Source organism: Aricia agestis, chromosome 15, assembly GCF_905147365.1.
Source record: "Aricia agestis chromosome 15, ilAriAges1.1, whole genome shotgun sequence".
Lineage (NCBI taxonomy): Eukaryota > Metazoa > Arthropoda > Insecta > Lepidoptera > Lycaenidae > Aricia > Aricia agestis.
In genome coordinates, this window is record NC_056420.1 from 6,138,506 (window position 1) to 6,159,183 (window position 20,678).

Genomic DNA, 20,678 nt, shown 5'->3' on the forward strand with positions numbered 1-20,678 from the left:
CATAACTACTCTGTCTACTCAGCTATTGCTCTTGTGTTAAATGTAATATCATCATAATATTAATACGTGAACGAAAAAATTTGTAACCCTTTTTACGAAAAAATGGGGAAACGTAGGTGCATGAAATTTTGCACAGTTATAGTTTATATGGTGAAGGAGTGCATCGAGCTAATATTATTTTGAAATTATGCTTTTATCATATATTTTTTTAACAAATAAAACATTACACACACTAAAACACACACACATGAGAAATGACAGATTTTTGAGTGACAAGCCTATACATACGAATTATACTCTTTTATTTATGGTTGAAGTCTATAATTGACAACAAGTTGACAAATTGAAAATGGATTATAGTTTTTTTTGTTGAATCTAAGATACTATTAGACAATGCTTACACGGCCAGTCTGAGATCAGCTAAGTCCCAGAGACAAGAGTTGAAAAAAATGATAAAGTCAATATTTTTTTAGAAAATATAGGTAGTAGTCCTAATGTCGTTGAAACTAAGGTTGAATTTCGATCATTGGCCGATTTCTAGTTATCTTTATTGTGTTAATAAATAACTGACATAGCCACGACATAGCACTCTTGTTCTGTGTCACATAGCACAAAACTCTCTATGGGTAAAACCCGCCCTAACTCATACGGGCATTCAAAAATACGTTTCACCTAAACCAGAAAATAATTTCTGGCTCCAACTTATCCTACACCAAGTTTAAAGCTTTGATTGGTGTTATAAATCGTCGGCTTTATTACATCAGATGCACTGATATTTCTTTGACAACTTTTCGGAATCGGACCGAAGTTGTAGGAGCTTTGCGTAAATTACGCGAAAGTTCGGGAAAGCTCACACGTGAAAAGCTCTTTAATCAGAGCTGTTTGACCGACTTGTGTTTGAACTTTGTTTGTCGTCTTTAGGATTTAACCTGTAAACCATTAATTATACGTATGAGAACTGTAAAATGTATTTTTGTTTTATTTCTTTCGTTACACATTATGTATTGACAAAAAAAATGATTTGTCATCACCTCATTGTAGCACACTATCATTGTACTTTATACGTGGGAGAGCCATGCTTCGGCACGAACGGGCCGGATTGACCGGAGAAATACCACGTTCTCACAGAAAACCAGCGTGATACAGCGATTGCGCTGTTTTTCGCCGAGTGAGTGAGTTTACCGGGCGCCCAATTCCCTTCCCTGTCCTCCCCTTTTCCCTTCCCTTCCCATCCTTACCCTCCCCTATTACCCTATTCCCTCTTAAAAGACCGGCAACACACCAGCAGCTCTTCTGATGCTGCGAGTGTTCATGGGCGACGGAAGTTACTTTCCATCAGGTAACCCGTTTGCTCGTTTGCTTTTTCTTTCATAAAAAAAATGAAGCTAAATCTTTATAGTTACGTTATCTATACTTTTTATAACGGTTTGCGGATTCAAAGATATTAAACAATTTGTTGGAAAACCCACTTTTCTTACCTAAAATATAAATCTGACTAGGACCTTACTTAAAACGATTATAAATAGGTTTATTAAGTATACAGAAACGCAACAAATAAATGCATTATTTGAATACGAAATAAATAATAAATTTTAAAGAGTAAATAAGCAATCCGATGAATGTTGAAAATATATGAGTGTCGCATCGAGTGACTTAAACATGTTCATAAAATATTCATACGGCTGGACTCGCCTTGACCGCAGAATCAAGGCCTATTTGTTTAAAAGAATATCGGGAATGCCGTATTTCACTTTGCATAATAATCCGATATATTCGAATTTTCATTTCGCGTAGAAACCAAAACTTTATTTCATTTTCTGATATTTCTCTTCCAAGATTATCCTGTTTCCATTTCATATTTTATTTATTTGTGAATAAGATATTTTTTTAGGATTAATTGAAAGTTATTGTCAGTGACAGTCGTATTAGCTTTTGGAAATAAAAATATTGAGTATATAAAGGGCCATCAGAAAAAAATATTCGTAGGCCGGTGGCCTTATTTAGTCAGGCCAAGTTAAAGATCATGACTTATCAATTAACCTTTCTTCTGACATATTCTGATAAATATTATAATGATTGAGTAATTAAAATAAAAGATATTTTTTTTTTTTTATGAAATAAGGGGGCAAACGAGCAAACGGGTCACCTGATGGAAAGCAACTTCCGTCGCCCATGGACACTCGCAGCATCAGAAGAGCTGCAAGTGCGTTGCCGGCCATTTAAGAGGGAATAGGGTAATAGGGGAGGGTAGGGAAGGGAAGGGAATAGTTGAGGGTAGGGAAGGGAATAGGGTAGGGGTTAGGGGATTGGGCCTCCGGTAAACTCACTCACTCGGCGAAACACAGCGCAAGCGCTGTTTCACGCCGGTTTTCTGTGAGAACGTGGTATTTATCCGGTCGAGCCGGCCCATTCGTGCCGAAGCATGGCTCTCCCACGTATTATATAGATATAATAGGTAATCCTACATCTGACGTGGGAGAGCCATGCTTCGGCACGAATGGGCCGGCTCGACCGGAGAAATACCACGTCCTCACAGAAAACCGGCGTGAAACAGCGCTTGCGCTGTGTTTCGCCGAGTGAGTGAGTTTACCGGAGGCCCAATCCCCTACCCTTTTCCCTTCCCTACCCTCCCCTATTTCCTTCCTCACCCTCCCCTTTAATTCCCTTCCCTACCCTCCCCTGTTACCCCTTAAAAGGCTGGCAACGCACCTGCAGCTCTTCTGATGCTGCGAGTGTCCATGGTCGGCGGAAGTTGATTTCCATCAGGTGACCCGTTTGCTCGTTTGCCCCCTTATTTCGTAAAAAAAAAATCTTAAGCTTAGCAAAACATATTATTATTACTTTTTTCAGAATCTTATCGGAAATGTTTAGGGCATTACTGAAGGACCGCGTCCAATTTGATTAACGAGTTAATTAGATAAGGCCAAATATAATAAACTACCGTCCTAAAAATGGTTATGACTAGTTTTCAGTATGATCTTAGTCTCAGTGAATTTCTATTCGAAACACGGCCCACGGACCACGATGCTGGATGTTTATTTACTAATTAGTTACTTTAGTTACTTTAGTACTTACTAAGGTCTAACTCTAGACAAAAAGGCAATAATAATAATATAATGTTAAATTGCTTTAACACTTTTTATGAAAGTGCTTTGTACCGTTAACCGTAAATATCAAAACAATAGACTTAATTGTTTTACTAACTAACATTTTAAAAATAATATTAAAGTAGTCAACGGACTTTATTATTCCTGCTGCTTGCTTTTTATGGCTTGTTAGCAGCTGCTTATAAGTGTTATATAAGTGAAAGCGTCTGCACACGTGAAACTAAAATCTAAGGAGCAATATAATTTTGCTCTCATTAAGGTGCAGTATAAATTAAAGTTTTATTAAATACTGTACTTTACCAGCACTTTTAGTCGCGACAAAGTTACTTGTGATATAATATTATCCATACTTCCCATACTTAATGTTATAAATGCGAAAGTGTGTCTGTCTGTATGTCTGTCTGTCTGTCTAATTGATCAGCGCTATCGGTATACGCTTATGTCTGTCTGTTACCTCTTCACGCCCAAACCGCTGAACCGATTTGGCTGAAATTTTTTGTGGACATATATTAAGTCCCGGAAAAGGATATACCTAGGATACTTTTTATCCCGGAAAAATGTACGGTGCCCGCGCGATAAATGAATTTTGGCGCAACAGAGTTGCGGGCGACATCTAGTGAAGTTTCAATGACATTGTAGATCTCGAATTTTAAAGAAATATGTAGAATATTTTAATTATGAAATCTACAAAGCCTATTTCATACAAAAAACAATAATCAGCATACAATTTTTATAGCTGTACATAATTGTATACGCGTAGATTACAAATTCAGAATTAGTTTGATGTTGTGATTTGTACATTATATCTAGCTGCTATAATAATTTATATGTAAGTACATCTAATGTACGCCATCCACGCTATGGTTTTCCGGAGAGGTATGCCTGCACAGGAAGAACCGAACGTGTGTGGGAAATGGGAATAGACCAGTTTTTTAGGCCTACAACCAGAGGAAAATCGAAAATCAATTCTTTCGACTGATACCTGCGCAGGCGGCCTCTCCGGTAAACCGTAGCGTGCATGGCGTACACGTCATTAAGGTGACGCCGCGTTAAAGTAAAAAAATCGTTTTGGATATGTTTTAGATCGCTTGTTTTCTAAATGGAACAACAAGAAATAGAAAGGGCGTAAGCGACAAAATGGTTTTTGTCGCGTCATTTAAAAACCATAAATATATTTCATATTATAAGCGATTGGCAAATTATAGTGTATGCTTGAACTAATCTATGTACAAATTTTGAAAGCATTACTCACTCTCCTCTGTTGGCAAAATTAGAATCCCTGTTTTTATAGAGGTCTTTTTGAATAAATTATTCTGTGTTATAAAAGTTGACCAATCGTGTTATGCTATGGGTAATTCAAAAATAAAGACATGATGAATACTGACAATGAACTTTAATTTCTTAGCATTAGTCATTGTTGAGAAAAATCAATATCGCTGCAGCCAAATTATCAAGGCGTCACCATAACTGGTAACGATCATGCGTTTTATGAAGTACAAGATGTTCCGCGCGGCTTCGCCCGCGTAAATTAGGAATTTTACGGAAACCCTACATTTTCCCGCAAAAATAGCTTATGTCCCTTCATGTGATCTACTCTACAGTGTGTAACAAAAATAAGTGATAATACTTTAGGGTTTGTACGTGTTCCTTGTACAGAGTTCACTGTGAAAGTAGCAGTGCTGAAAGACGAAATTTTTTTTTTCACTTTTGTACGGGCAAGGGCCTGAGCATCATGAGTTTCCCCATACAAAAGTGAAAAAATATTTTGGTCTTTCAGCGCTGCTACTTTCACAGTGAACTCTCTGCCAAATAACATGAAAATTGCTCCAGTAGTGATAACGATCATGCGTTTTATGAAGTATGAAGTATGTCAAATATTCAAAAAATATCGCTGCTTAATGTCTTAAGGTCTGTGGAACCTATTAAAACGCAGCTAAGCCACAATATCAGCTTGACACTCTAATACAAACTTTGACCTAAAATGAAGCTTTGTCGTCGCCCCTTTGACGAGTATATTGCCGCGCTCCCACCGGGCTTGAAACTTTTATTTACTTCTACATGACAATAATAAAAATTTAACACAAGGCAAATGGGACTCTCTGTACATAAACATAAAGTTAAATTTTACGTCGGTGCCGCCGTGTCACGTGTGGTAATGTTTTTGGTTACGAGATAAAGTTTGAACATGCTTTAATCACAATTAAGGAGTCCCCTTAAGTAGTCTAGGGGCTGTTAAATTTTGCCCTCCTGTGTAGTGGTAAAGGATCTGCACGATGTGGACGATCGCTGGTAGGGTGGTTCTATCGTACCTGCAACTCTGCCTTAAGCGAGGAGTGGAGCACCATGGTTTTAGTGGGTATACTGACGCCAGGAGAGTCCCACACACTTAACGATATCTCCAATACGCCTTACGTAAAGCAATTTTTCATGTGAAAAGGCTGTTAAATTTAAACATTTTAAATGAAACTTCTTTAGGCATGTTGAGAGAAATGTCAAGGTCTTGCCTGTCCATTCACAACACAAGTGTGACACGTATCGCAACCATAAAGTTAATATACCTAGCGGAATAGAGCAACAATCTCGAGCTGTCAAACGAAACCGGAATTGGTTTCATCTGTGTGTAAAAATATGTGTACGTATACACTTACACAAGCATGATTTCTATGAGATTAAATTGTCAACTTGCGGCACGTGCCGACTGGACGTCAAAAAAAGAGTGCTGCTGTCATGTATCACACGTCTCTTTTTACCACGCAGTGTTACTGATAGTGACATCTCTCTTGCTCAGGCCTTCGTGTCTCTATTCCGCTAGGTATATTAACTTTATGATCGCAACACAGCCCCCGATTATAAACTGACGGAGATTATTTATTAGATTTTTTTCGAACTGATAATAACTATTAAGTTTATTATAGCGGCCAAGGTATGAAGTTGAAAAAAATAACAATAGACGGACTAAATTAAAAACCAATGATAATATTATAGGTTCACGTGTAATGTATAAGCCTGATTACCATTACGTCAAAGCCTTGAAAATATCAGACATTAGATTTTTTGATAAGCTTAATGCGTTTTTAATTTGTAAAAATAATAGTTTTTGTGTGTCGTTTTATGTATTGTTACATTTAAATTACGTACTAATGACATTTAACATTATGTTACTAAAATAAAATATCCTTTAGGAAAATATAATACATATTTTAACATAGTTGCTAACATAGTTTTTAAGTTAAATGTTTACTAACACTATATGGTCCACAGACCGAAATAAAAACGTTTTATTTTATTTTATTTTATTTATTTTTATTATAATTTCAATAATTAAGTACATTAAAGTTGCGCGCGGCTCCGTTTCCGAAAAAATGAGTTAGGTGTACGATATTTGTGATTTTTTTTATATTTAAAGATATTGATCATCCTGAATTCAACATTATCATACGAATAGTTGTCTAAATTCAATCCCATACCTTGCGGGCTTATCGCGAGTTTTATCACTATAAACAAACCCAAATTGGGTAAATTCGAATAACAAAAAAGGTTTTATTATTTCACTTCCTCTTATTTCCGGTGACAATCATATCTCTTTGTTGAAGACGAGTCAATAGAAGTAAGTTATATATTTTGTTTCTCTCAAAGAATTACATCTACTTATTTTATGTAAATTTCCATGACTATACTCCACTCGGGCTAACTTGTCGCTAGCGGTCATTGATTGTCAAAAACTTGTCATTTTCCATATAAAACCACGATTGACAATATCTGACACTTCATTGTCAATCGCGGTTTATATGGAAAATGAGAAGTTTTTAACAGGGAGTCAACGACCGCTAGCGACAAGTTAGCCCGAGTGGAGTATAGATAACTACTCAAAAATAATAAAATATTTTTAAATGATGAAAATGGATGTATTAAAACCCTAAATTTTTTGAAAATGATAAATGTATACAAATGTATTTAAGTCTTCTGTAATGTATTCTTTGTTGTGGTCGCTAATGACCCTGATGTTAAAGCGACCTGAAATAAATTAATAAAAAACAAAAACAAAATCAATTGCTGTTATAAATCATGGCATTGTAACAACAACCATTTTGCTAGTTACATCATAAAAATGTATTATATTATTTTTTAGCCTTTAGGTATAAAATGGCCTACAGGCCAGTGCCATGCTATGTTGAAGTATGATATCAAATTGCAATGGCAGATAATACTGTTAAATTTTTATTTAAAACTCTATATATCCTGCCATAAAATACTTATTTATCAAATATAGTTTTAATCAAAATCAACGCCATCAAATTGAAAATAACGAGAGCCATTTTTTTTAATTAACAAAAAAATTGACTTCAACAATTGCTATAAAATCATTATCACCAGAGACGGGCAGTGCTGGTTTATAAATGGAAGCATTGTCTTTAAGTAAGCTGTTAAAGATCGATTTAGCTGGAATGTTGGATTCAATCTAGAAAATGGATACAGATAATGCTCGAGACGAAGAAAGAATAGCTTCGTAGATTGAGATTTCAGGTTTAAATTAGGAACATTTACTAACAAGAAATCGAATTAAGTTCAGTAAAAACAGTAGACGGAAGTGTTAACATTTTTGAAGTCCCGTACCATAAGTTGCACAGTTAATAAACCTAGCGGAATAGAGCAACGATCTTTAAACGTAACCGAAATTGATTTAAGTTTGTGTGTAAAAATTTGGTTACGTATAGACTTACACAAGCAACATTCTAAGAGATTAAATTGTCAACGATAAGTGCCAACTGGACGTCAAACAGATGAAAAAAATAGGTTCTGCTGTCATGGATCACACGTCTCTTTTTACCACGCAGTGTTACTGATAGTGACATCTCGCTTGCTCAGGCCTTTGTTTCTCTATTCCGCTAGGTGTATTAACTTTATGGCTTTATACCACTCTGTTCACTAATCAAGCCCTAGCACATAGTAAAAACATATTTTTATGTACAAAGGAATTTCTATGATGTCTGTCAATGTGATTGTACTACTAGTGTACACTGTACGTGGTCACGCTTGTAGTGTGTGTTATTATTATAGTGAAATGTTTTGCCTAAAAATAATTATGATGTGTTCTTGTGTACTAAATCGAATTGAAAGCTACCTCCCCGGCTTAGCCAGTCCCGGCGCCGAGGGGAACGCTTCAGTTTGCCGAAGCGTTCCCTAACTTTGGTGGAAGTCCGGTCCCTTCTGAGGTAGACCGGCCGGTCGTGGAGGGAGTCCTGTGTTTGTTAGATCCGGGACATCCCTCCTTTACACGGCTGAAGGCGAAGGCCGCAGGTGGTTTTAGTGAGTAATTGAAAGCTTTTTTTGTGGTTGAAACCTTGACGGATTTCGATATTTAATTTACCAAAAATTCCCTAAGATCCCTCTTATGACAAATTAAATATTGAAAACGCTCATTGCGTAATGATAAAACGAACACTGTATTAGTAAGCAAGTGCGACATGTGAATAAATAAAATAGTTTTAGCTTTAGGTATGAGTTATGACAAAATCTTGGTTTTTTATTTGGTCTAAGAGGTATTCAGATTTGCTCAGTTTTATTGCTCATCTTCTAAACGTGAAAAATGAGGTATACGTGACCCACGTGCGTTCGACCCCATATTTTACGCTCTTAGACTTAAATATGACATTTAAAGGTCCGGAAGTGAAATACTTTATGGAGAAAATGAAGTTTTACTCTTAGGGCACTTTTCCCGTCAAGCGTATTGTCACCCGCTCGCAGATCTGGTCCGCATGCGGGTGACAACATGCGCCTGACCGCACTTGTGTTGACAGTAAAATGATCTAAAAAAATGTTAAGACGATAATATAATATAAGGAAGCGGGCAACTTTCATGCTGACCAGATCCGCATGCGGGCGACGACACGCATCACAGGAAAAGCGCCCTTAGGCTGTACAGTATGAGTCTGAATTCGCATATTCGTCTACGATAATTATTTACTAGACGTTCCGCGCGGCTTCGCCCGCGTATAATTAGATATTTCGCACAAAAATTAGTCCACAAAAAAATATTCTATGATCCTTTACGTGTTGTACTTCTTTATTGTGCCAATTTATAACACAAAAATTTCTCCAGTATATTCGTGAGATAAGCCCTTTCAAATAATTTTACCCGTTTTTTACACATTTTCCTCAATTTCTTCGCTTCTATTAGTCATAGCGCAATAAAGAATAGCCTATATACTTTCTCGATTAATGGGCTATCTAAGACTGAAATAATTATTCAAATCGGACCATTAGTTCCTGAGATTGGCACGTTCAAATAAGCCCTTTCAAATAATTTCCCCCCGTTTTTTCCACATTTTCCTCTATTTCTTCGCTCCTATTAGTCTTAGCGTGATAAAATATAGCCTATAGTCTTCCTCGATAAATGGGCTATCTAAAACTGAAATAATTTTTCAAACCGGGCCAGTAGTTCCTGAGATTAGCGCGCTCAAACAAACAAAGAAACAAACAAACTCTTTCGCTTTATAACATTAGTACTTATCATAATATTAATACGCGAACGAAAAACTTTGTAACCCTTTTTACAAAAAATGGGGAAACGTAGGTGCATGAAATTTTGCACAGTTATAGTTTATATGGTAAAGGAGTGCATCGAACTAATATTATTTTGAAATTATGCTTTTATCATACATTTTTTTAACAAATAAAACATTACACACACTACAACACACACACATGAGAAATGACAGATTTTTGAGAGACAAGCCTCTACATACGAATTATACTCTTTTATTTATGTTTGAAGTCTGTTGACAAGTTGACAAATTGAAAATGGATTATAGTTTTTTTTTATTGAATCTAAGATACTAGACAATGCTAACACGGCCAGTCTGAGATCAGCTAAGTCCCATAGACAAGAGTTGAAAAAAAAATGATAAAGTTAATATTTTTTACAAAATATAGGTAGTAGTCCTAATGTCGTTGAAACTAAGGTCGAATTTCGACCATTGGGCGATCTCTAGTAGAATATAGATTGATTACATAATAATATCTTGGATCGACTTCGATTCTGCATGCAGATAGCTTCTCAATCACGGTAGCAGTCATAGTTTAAATACATTTAAATATTCTATTATGGAGATGAAGCAAAACCATATTTACACAGTCCTAGACAAATGATAAGGGTATTTAGCCACTTTATGAATAAAACATAATATTTTTACACTACTCATTCGACACAAATCAATCTCGGATGTAGGCCACCGAACAAAAGAAATCCCATGTAGCATGTGAGAAAAATATTTACCAGGCGAAAAAAGGTTACTTTATTATCGTAGTCGGTGTAAAAAACATATAAGTGCCCGGTACAAATCATAGTAACTTGTATATAAAATCCTATTGTTAGACGATAGGCGGAAATATAGTCACTTTTTCGACGCAATTTTGTGTTCGAATTGGAAACAGGCCGAATAGGCTCATTCGATTTTTGGCAACAACAAAAATTTATTTTCACCATTTCGTGTTTAAAATAAATGCCTTTTTTAGTATCTGTTACTGTGATACAATTAAGGATGCAATATATTTTTGGATAAAGTCTTTCTTGCTCTAGTTTGATAGCGATTTTAATATTCGAATTTATATTTGTAAAATACAACAAGCGATTTTCATCAGCGCTATATTATGTGGTTTTTGGGATAAATATCCAACTTAACTTGTACTTTAAATTATGAAACCCATGGTAATACTAATATAACGGCAAAAAATTATAATTATTGCGACAAAACCAATGAACTTAATTTGTTTAACTTTAACATGTCACATGGAGATAATTTAAGTCTTAAGACTTAAATTATCTCACAATGATGACATGGCGAACTAATTACGGCATTAAAAATTAAGGTCTTATCTATAGTAATCTATGCTAATCTATACTAATATTATGATTGGGAAGAGTTTGTTTGTTTGTTTGTTTGTGTGAACGCGCTAATCTCAGGAACTACTGGTCCGATTTGAAAAATTCTTTCAGCATTAGATAGCTCATTTATCGAGGAAGGCTATAGGCTATATTTTATCACGCTATTACTAATAAGAGCGAAGAAATAGAGGAAAGTGTGGAAAAAACGGGGGGAAATTATTTGAAAGGGCTTATATGAACGCGCCAATCTCAGGAACTACTGGTTCGATTTGAAAAAAAAATTCAGTGTTAGATAGCTTCTTTATCGAGGAAGGATATAGTTTTCAAATCAGACCAGTACTTCCTGAGATTAGCGCGTTCAAATAAGCCATGTAAAATATTTCTTCCCGTTTTTTACACTTTCCTCTATTTCTTCGCTCCTATTAATTTTAGCGCAATAAAATATAACCTATAGCCTTTTTCGATAAGTGGGCTATCTAACACCGAAAGAATTTTTCAAATCGGACCAGTACTTCCTGAGATTAGCGCGTTCAAATAAGCCATGTAAAATATTTCTTCCTGCTTCATTGCGCTAAAATTAATAGGAGCGAAGAAATAGAGGAAAGTGTAAAAAACGGGAAGAAATATTTTACATGGCTTATTTGAACGCGCTAATCTCAGGAAGTACTGGTCCGATTTGAAAAATTCTTTCGGTGTTAGATAGCCTACTTATCGAAAAAGGCTATAGGTTATATTTTATTGCGCTAAAATTAATAGGAGCGAAGAAATAGAGGAAAGTGTAAAAAACGGAAAGAAATATTTTACATGGCTTATTTGAACGCGCTAATCTCAGGAAGTACTGGTCCGATTTGAAAAATTCTTTCAGTGTTAGATAGCCCACTTATCGAGAAAGGCTATATTTTATCACGCTAAGATTAATAAAAACGAAAAAATAGAGGAAAATGTGGAAAAAACGGGAACAACTATAAACTAAAGTCCATGCGGACGAAGTCGCGGGCAACAGCTAGTAGTATTATTATAATTGGGAAGAGTTTGTGTGTTTGTTTGAACGCACTAATCTCAAGAACTACTGGTCCGATTTGAAAAATTCTTTCAGTGTTAGATAGCTCATTTATCGAGGAAGGTTATAGGCTATATTTTATCGCGCTAAGACTAATAGGAGCGAAGAAATAGAGGAAAGTGTGGAAAAAACGAGGGAAATTATTTGAAAGGGCTTATTTGAACGTACTGGAGCAATTTTTATGTTATTTGGCACAGATGAGAAGTAGACCATGTGAAAGGAAGAGCAAAATGAAATCTATAGCTTATGTCATAAAGTGGCATTTTATTTGAATTTGTGTAGGTCGATAAAATAATCGCGCGACTTAAAGTCGTAGTGTGCGCCAGCTCTAGTACTAGTATATCTTATTTAATCATTTCTTTAAATACCTTCAAGCAAAATAACAATAAAACAGGTAGACAATAGCTGTGACATTGCAAAGTGAGACATGAGACTTACAACTTATTCCGAGTTGCCTTAACTTTGTATATTAAGACGACAAAGCCTATTTGTGGCTATGAAACCGCTGAAGTTAAGAAATTCTCACAACTATAAAGCTGGGGATACACCTCACTGAGTTACCCGTTAAACTTAATAAATGTAATGCAGTAACTCGCATGTTAGTATTTAGTGAACAGAGGCTATAATATAGCCTACAATATAATTAAATAAAATAAATATTCATATTATGAATATTAATTTTATTTATTTATTTTGTTCAATACATTTCAATAATATTACAAAAGTAGGAGTAATAAATCTTGCCGCAAAAACCACAATAAGTTTATCTGGACAAGATGAGGTCGCATCATTAATTAAAGTGCCTTTTCTTAATAGATGTTTTTTCAGTGTCCGTCTATATTTACACCTGTTCCGACACAACTTTTGTAGGTCAATAAGATGACATTACATTTAATATTCCGAAATAATGTATAAATAATCTATATTCTTCTTATCAAGAAAAATGAATTTTTAATTTTGTTAGTTTCGCTAAAGCTCGAGAACGGCTTAACAGATTTGGATAATTTTAGTTTGAAATATTCGTTGAAGTCCAGAAAAGTTTAATATTAGGAGGGTAGTGAAACGAAGTTGACCTGTATATAGTTGACTGTAAAAGTAGCAGCGCTAGAGGTGTAACTTATTTTTATGTTACCATACAAATTGAAGTTGCTAAAAAGAATCTTGTGATCTCGCGGTATATCGGCCAAAACTCGATAAATCTAGCGGCAGCCCAATTTTTCATCGGAGAATTTGATCTAGAGTCTACGTTATTTCCACTTGCGATTACAGAGACGTAAACAAAAGGGATGTAAACCATAAAGTGGAGAAATGACAGCCAGCGTCCTATATACCAGAATTTACGATAAGCTATGGATGTGCCCTGTTATTATGGTTGAATATGGAATAATTATACCCCGTGGCTAACAAGCGCCGATCGAAATTCGATCCGAAATGGGCGAAATCAGGGGTAGTAATGTATAAATCGATACATTATAATTGGTCGCTTTTAAGCATTTGTGTTCTAACCCAAAAAAAGGTATATTGTTGAATTTTGAATACAGTCTTGTTCTAAATGATCTATAGAACATTACTCCACTTGCTCGGTAAACTTTAACCATTGAGGCGAGACCGCACTACGCGACACGACACGACGCGACACTTCATTTTTTTTTTATGAAAGAAGGGGGCAAACGAGCAAACGGGTCACCTGATGGAAACAACTTCCGTCGCCCATGGACACTCGCAGCATCAGAAGAGCTGCAGGTGCGTTGCCGGCCTTTTAAGAGGGAATAGGGGAGGGTAGGGATGAGAAGGGAAAGGAATAGGGGAGGATAGGAAAGGAAATTGGCCCTCCGGTAAACTCACTCACTCAGCGAAACACAGCGCAAGCGCTGTTTCACGCCGGTTTTCTGTGAGAACGTGGTATTTCTCCGGTCGAGCCGGCCCATTCGTGCCGAAGCATGGCTCTCCCACGTATAAAAATTCCATAGAACTGACGTACTTTTATAAACGTTAATCTGACATTAGTACAAACATCAGCACTCAGTTCTAGGGAACGTATAGTTTCTCGTCGTGTCGCGTAGTGCGGTCTTACCTTTAGTTTGCCTCAGTTCATGCACGGCTTATTCAGAAATGCACAACGCATGAACTAACTTTTCACCTCCATTTCCGATAAATCTCACATTTAATTACAGCAGGAATTTCTCAATTAATACGTTTTCAAATTACAAATCCGGTGAGCTTTTGCTACAAGATAGACGATACTTATAAAGAGTTTTTGTTTTAATTTAAATGTTTTCATTGAAACGCTATTTAATTTAATGTTGATAATTATAAATACTATATTCTACGTAATGAATAACCTACTGTTTTCTGAAAAAAAAAGACACTACAAACATATTATTATAAACTGGCTGCTGCCCGCGACTTCGTCCGCGTTACAGAGATGAATAACATTATCCGATAATTCCATATTTTTCGTTTAATATTTGTTCTTTTTGGTCGCCGTGTGACGTTGTACATAGCTTAAGGGGGCGACTATTCCAAAAATTGACGATTTTATAATTCATTTTTAAACTTGAAAATAAGCCCCGAATTGTTTCATTTTCTATACATAGATACTACATTATATTTCCAAGAATTTTATCTAAACGAAAACACAATAAATAGTCATAAAAAAATATAAAAAAAATCACAATACTTATATTATTTTCTCGACAGAAAAAAACAAAAAGTTGCATATAATTTTCACAAATTTTTCGTATATTGCCATAACCGTGCATTAAACTAAGTTAATATTTTAACACATTGTATAAAATTCTATCACTGAGAATCTGACTTGGCTTTTTTTTTTTAATTTTGTATATTTATTGAGTTATTAAGAAAATACTAACTTGGCGATGATCCCGCGTCGTCCTTTTTCACCTGGCATATGAAATACGGGCGTGAGTGTGAAAAGAGAAGGACGATGTCTGATTTTTTGGGTTAGTCGCCCTATTAATGCCTTCCTCCATAGTCCATCAATGAACTATCCAACACGATAAGATTTTTCAATTCGGACAACAACAGTAGTTCCTAAGATTAGCGCGTTCAAACAAACAAACTCATCAGCTTTATAATATTAGTATAGATATTTTTTTGGTTCCATAATGAAAATCTTCGGAAAGCTAATTTTGAATTATTTAGTATACCATTATTCTATTAGTATTAACGTGGTTGATGATGGTGATGAAAATTATTTGGGCAGATAGTTCGCGAAAATTCGCTGGAATAATTCAGGGATTACGCACTAGTTTCAATTTGTAGATAAATTGAGATTATAAACTAGTATTTGAATAAATTACAAATTTGTGAGGCGGTAATCGGTATACAGCAAAATGTTCCAGAAAATATCACAATTTGATTTTGTAGTTCCGTAGACCGTAGCCCTAATAAAAGAGGCCATAGGTCCAAATACGTGTATGATGTATATCAACCTGCTTTTTAGGGTTCCGTACCCAAAGGGTAAAACGGGACCCTATTACTAAGACTTCAATGTCTGTCCGTCTGTCTGTCTGTGTGTCTTCAGGCTGTAACTCAAGAACCGCTATAGCTAGATTTCTAAAATTTTCACAGATACTAAAAACAAAATAAAATCAATATTAATTAAGGGGGCTCCCATACAACAAACGTGATTTTTTTGCTATTTTTTGCTCGATGTCAATAACTGCAACACATAGGCACTTGAAATATTCACGAAATACTCAGTTATATTTGTACTTTAATAATCAATTATAACATTTAAATAAATGTAATAATTAAGGGGGGCTCCCATACAAAAAAACACAATTTTCAGCCTATTTTTGCTCGATTGAGGTACCTTCAGGCGCGAGTTTAACTCGCACTTGGTCGATTTTTTTATTCATCCCATAAAATTGTCATCATCTATTTTGTATTAAGATTGTTATTAAACTTTTTTTACCTAGGATGTTTAGAGTTATTATAAGTTTAAATAAATTAAAATTTAAGAAAGATTAAACATTAATTACATACTTTAAAAATATTATTCATAATGTAACAAAAATATTTTTATTACAAAGGCAAAATAGATTTTAGTAAATTAAAAAGGAAAAAATATTTCATTGTAAAATATAATATGAAAAAAAACGATTTGAAATTCGATCCAAAAAGTTAAACTTACAGTAAGTTAAGGGAATATTAAAAAGTGAAATTATAGTAAAAAAATCCAAAAACGCAAAATGTGTATGTTAATTTGACACTAAAATTATTAACCCTTAATTGGTCGCACGGGTCAAATCACTTTCAAACCGAAAAAAAATGTGCTAGAGTTCCAGGAATGCCACGACGCTTAAATTATGGTTTCCTATTGAGGTATCCTAATAAGTGGTAGCCGATCAGCTAGCGCTGGTGCATGCGTCGGTACTCTTGAGAGCTGACCCCATGTGACCACTTACGTTTTTTTTTTTTGTCACAAGTATTTCTCCAGAAAAACTTACAGCCATGCAATAAAAACAATTAAAACTAATAATATTAACTATGAGCCGTTAATAAGTTTTTATAAACTAAAAATTACCTAAATATTCAACACAATACATTGACTTGTGTAGTAAGAAGAGTGCTTACAAAAAAACAATAGAATATTCTATTGTTTACTAACACTAAAATATGAAAATTAAAAACAGGGTTAAAAATGGGCAATGAAAAAAAAATATACTAAGTACTGAAAATAATAATAATACTTAACATAACATTCACATTCGCGAACCGCTGGAACAAAATATACTAGTATAGTTGAATTAAAACTATCCATTATTGGAGTGAAAGTAATCCAATGTTGCAAGTCGTCTAATAGAAGAAAGTTTAAAAGTTAAATTATTTTTGATATACTTTAGGATGATTTAAAAATATATGAGTATCTTTTCTTGAGATCATTTTTTATATACTCAATAATAATTGCTCTGTAAAAATGTCAGTATAGATCAAGAAAGTAAAATACGCTGGCAGCTGGAAGGTTTCTGAAGATAAAAGAGATTTTGCGAGTCTAGCCTATGAACTACAAAACTATGCACCGATTTTTGACGGGCATGGATCGGTAGACAAGATTTTAAAACCCAGAGATGACTAAAATAATCCCAGACCATTGTTTGGTGATGATGATGATGAGGGGGTAATAAACACAAGTGAGTAACAAATTATACAAATAAGGAAAATATGTTCGTCAGTCATATTATCACAGGGCCTGCTTCCTTCGGTACTGCAAAAAAAAATCTGGTCATCGATGTGAATAATAGATTTTTTTAGATCTCGATCTCAACCATAGTGAAATTTATGAGATTTCGAGACTTTGTGATTCGAGATTTGATGCGCCTAATTAGGGGTTAAATAATTTTTATGAAATTTTAATGCCACAACCTCGCACAGTCTAAAAATAAATCCATCAGTGCTATGAAAATTATTAATGTAACAAAATTAATATTTAAAGGCTCTGGTTACTCAATCATTAATTCCATTTATAACGTGAATATTACAAAATATTCGGGACCGGCGCAATATACTAGACGATTTAATATTTACCTTATTTTATTCAAATAAATCTTTGTGGATTTGCATGAAAAATTCTTACCTTGCTTTCTAAAGTATAATTGGCAAAAAAAGAAAATGGTATCTAATATTAATACGAAACTTCAAACGAATCACCAAAAAGCGTAATTCTAATTGGCCGTAATTAGGCGCTATAGCGCCGCGGTGCCGCAGCGAAATTAAAAGCCTTTGCAATAATTATTTAAATTGGACACGGGATTTAAATACATTGCAAAAAAAAACCTTTTGCGTGTAATTAATATTTATGGGATTGAATTTTTAAATCCACAAAAAAATAACACTTAACTAGATAACTTTTAAATTATTTGACAAAGTTACTATTCCATGTTAATTATTGTGTACGAATTTCAATTAACCCCGCAAAAGTTTTGCTTTTGATATTTATAAAAGTACACCTCTATTTACTTTAAAACTTATTTCACAAAAATCGTATTCTTCAAAAAATATTTTTCGTTTTCTAAAAAAAAAAAATACAAAAGCGTACTCACATTTTAAGCGCACTTTTTTTGTAATATTTGTGTTAGCACTACGAACAAACACTGCACTCCACTCTTGAACCGATCGAGTTTCCTCGGCCAGAGGCTGTGTAGTACTGAGGTCGGGAGCGAGCGAGCGACGAACGTCATTCCCGACGCCGCTTTACGCATCACAAAAAAGTTTCTGGTACAAATCTAAAACAAATTCTTATGAATCTCAAAAAATCTCATTCCTATTATGAATTACTCAAAACATCTTAGGGTCTGAAAGACCCACAAATAAAGTAATATAAAACGAGTATTTTTCTTGAGTTTTTCGCTGAAATGTATGCCTACTTGGGTTTTGGTAACTCAATTCCTAATGTTTACTTCGATATTCATTATCACTTTTTTACTAACCCAACTTGTGCTGAGTGCTGCTGTTTACAATAAGGAAACTTTTCATTCTAGGTACGTAGACCTTATAATATTATACTTTTGAATTTACTAATCTAAATTTTGGATTTTTCTAATTATCACTCTCGAGCAAGCAGTAGGTCTTAATTTCTATCCAATTCGAAGTGTGTGAGATCATATGAGTATGAGAAGTAGATCCCTGGCGTATCCAGGGCATACTTCAGCATCTTCTCATAATATATGTTGTTGTCTTCTATCTGTTAATAATAGTTGGCGTGATTAAATCATCTTATGAATACAATAATAAAAATTATTACTTACATCGATTAGATTACAAAAATAATAAATAATATTAGATATTAATACTTCGATCGCGGATTCTTGGAAATGCTATAATTGTATTCTATTGTCACAATAGATTAGTCTTAGTAGATTCCGACGGTCAATTCAGATCGCAACGCGACGCGTAGTCCGTAGATGCATTTAAAAATGTGTCATGGATTTGACAGACTTCGATTTTTTTTTATGGACGCTTCACACCACATCAGTCTGGCCCCGTGGTAAGTACCTGAAGGACTTGTGTTACAGGTACCAGACAACGGAAATATAATTAATACTTTTAATTTTTATACTATACATATATTGCAGATTTTTATTATATGATACACATATTTAATACACGTCCATGACCCAGGAATTTTTTGAAATCTTTTTGTTCCGTCGGCGGGATTCGAACCCGCGACCCCCGGCTTGAGCTGCCAACGCGCTCACCACTGAGCCACAGAGGTCGTCAATTGCGCGAGACGTCTTGCAAATAAGGACGCTATCACATTTTTTCACAACTATCAGTGATTTTCAGGTACCATTTTAAAGAATTAGGAGTCACACTGCGAAGATATTTTGGTTTTAAATGAAAAATAATTTATTCATCTCCACTAGTCTATACCATAAAAATGTTATAGCCGCATACAAAATTTTCATATCAAATACGATTTAACCATCATCACAATAATCGCAAAATATAAAAAATGAGGTCTGATTAGGTACCATTATAGCTAAATACACTGAACTAAGGAAAATAAATATACAAAAAAATGATGCTTATTTAGACCCCTATACGAATAGCTAAATATTTTATATAAAAAAGAGCTTTTGCCCGCAGCTTCGCTCGCGTTAAGAAGTATTATTATATACAAACTTTCATCCCCTATTTTAACCCCTTGGAAGTGGAATTGATCAAAATCCTTTCTTAGCGGATGCCTTCGTTATAACATCTACCTGCATGCCAAATTTCAGCCCGATCGGTCCAGTGGTTTGGGCTGTGCGTTGATAGATCACCATGTCAGTCAGTCACCTTTGAATTTTATATATATATATATATATATATATATATATATATATATATATATATATATATATATATATATATATATATATATATATATATATATATATATATATATATATATAAAATTCAAAGGTATCATCCCCTATTTTAACCCCTTGGAAGTGGAATTGATCAAAATCCTTCACCATGTCAGTCAGTCACCTTTGAATTTTTTATATATGTTTGGGACAGTATTCGCCCATAGGTTTCGTCGCTGGCTTCGTCGCTGGCTCGGATCGGACTCGAAGATTCCAAGGCTACACCGGTATATCTTGCTGAGCGGGGGCGTAAATAAAACACACGAGTCGTCGAGGAGAACATCGACCCCGAAATCCGTCTCGCTTACCCGGCTCAAGGCAATGCCATATAGAAAGCCCCTCTGAGGTACCCGACCGCGGCAATGCCGTATAGAGAGCCGCTCCGATTCGTACGTCTCTTCAGTCTTATTTTCACTATCGGAAGCGGCTATTTTCCCTATTTTCCCTATTTTGCCATGAGCCAAGGTAATTGAAACGCATTTCGGGAAATTCTTTATTTATCGTTCCACAATAATCAACTTATTCTAAATAATAACACTTATATTTAACATAGTTATAGCTAGGCGAAGATAAAAGTTAATACAATTTACATAGTTTTTTAGCACATTTTTCCTAATATTTTCCAAACTATTTATATTTCAGACACTAATTTTCTGATAATTATTAGTTAACGTTCTATTTTATTAAAATAACAACTTTTTGCCTCTTAGGGAGCCACAGATTTATCACAGTTCACTTCTAAAGTTTAT

At 34.7% G+C, this 20,678-nt stretch overlaps 1 protein-coding gene across 3 annotated transcripts in view; it reads right to left on the minus strand.

Annotated features, from left to right (window-relative positions):
* The window catches only part of LOC121734083, a 204,777-nt gene that overhangs the window by 52,710 nt on the left and 131,389 nt on the right, over positions 1 to 20,678 (minus strand). For 2 of the 3 annotated variants that reach the window (XM_042124495.1, XM_042124493.1), the window contains exon 1: positions 18,121 to 18,211. The exons of the other annotated variant lie outside the window; for it this stretch is intronic. The gene's annotated coding sequence lies outside the window, so the exon portion shown is untranslated. Of the gene's footprint in view, positions 1 to 18,120; positions 18,212 to 20,678 lie in introns of those variants that run through there. 3 annotated transcript variants of the gene reach the window in all.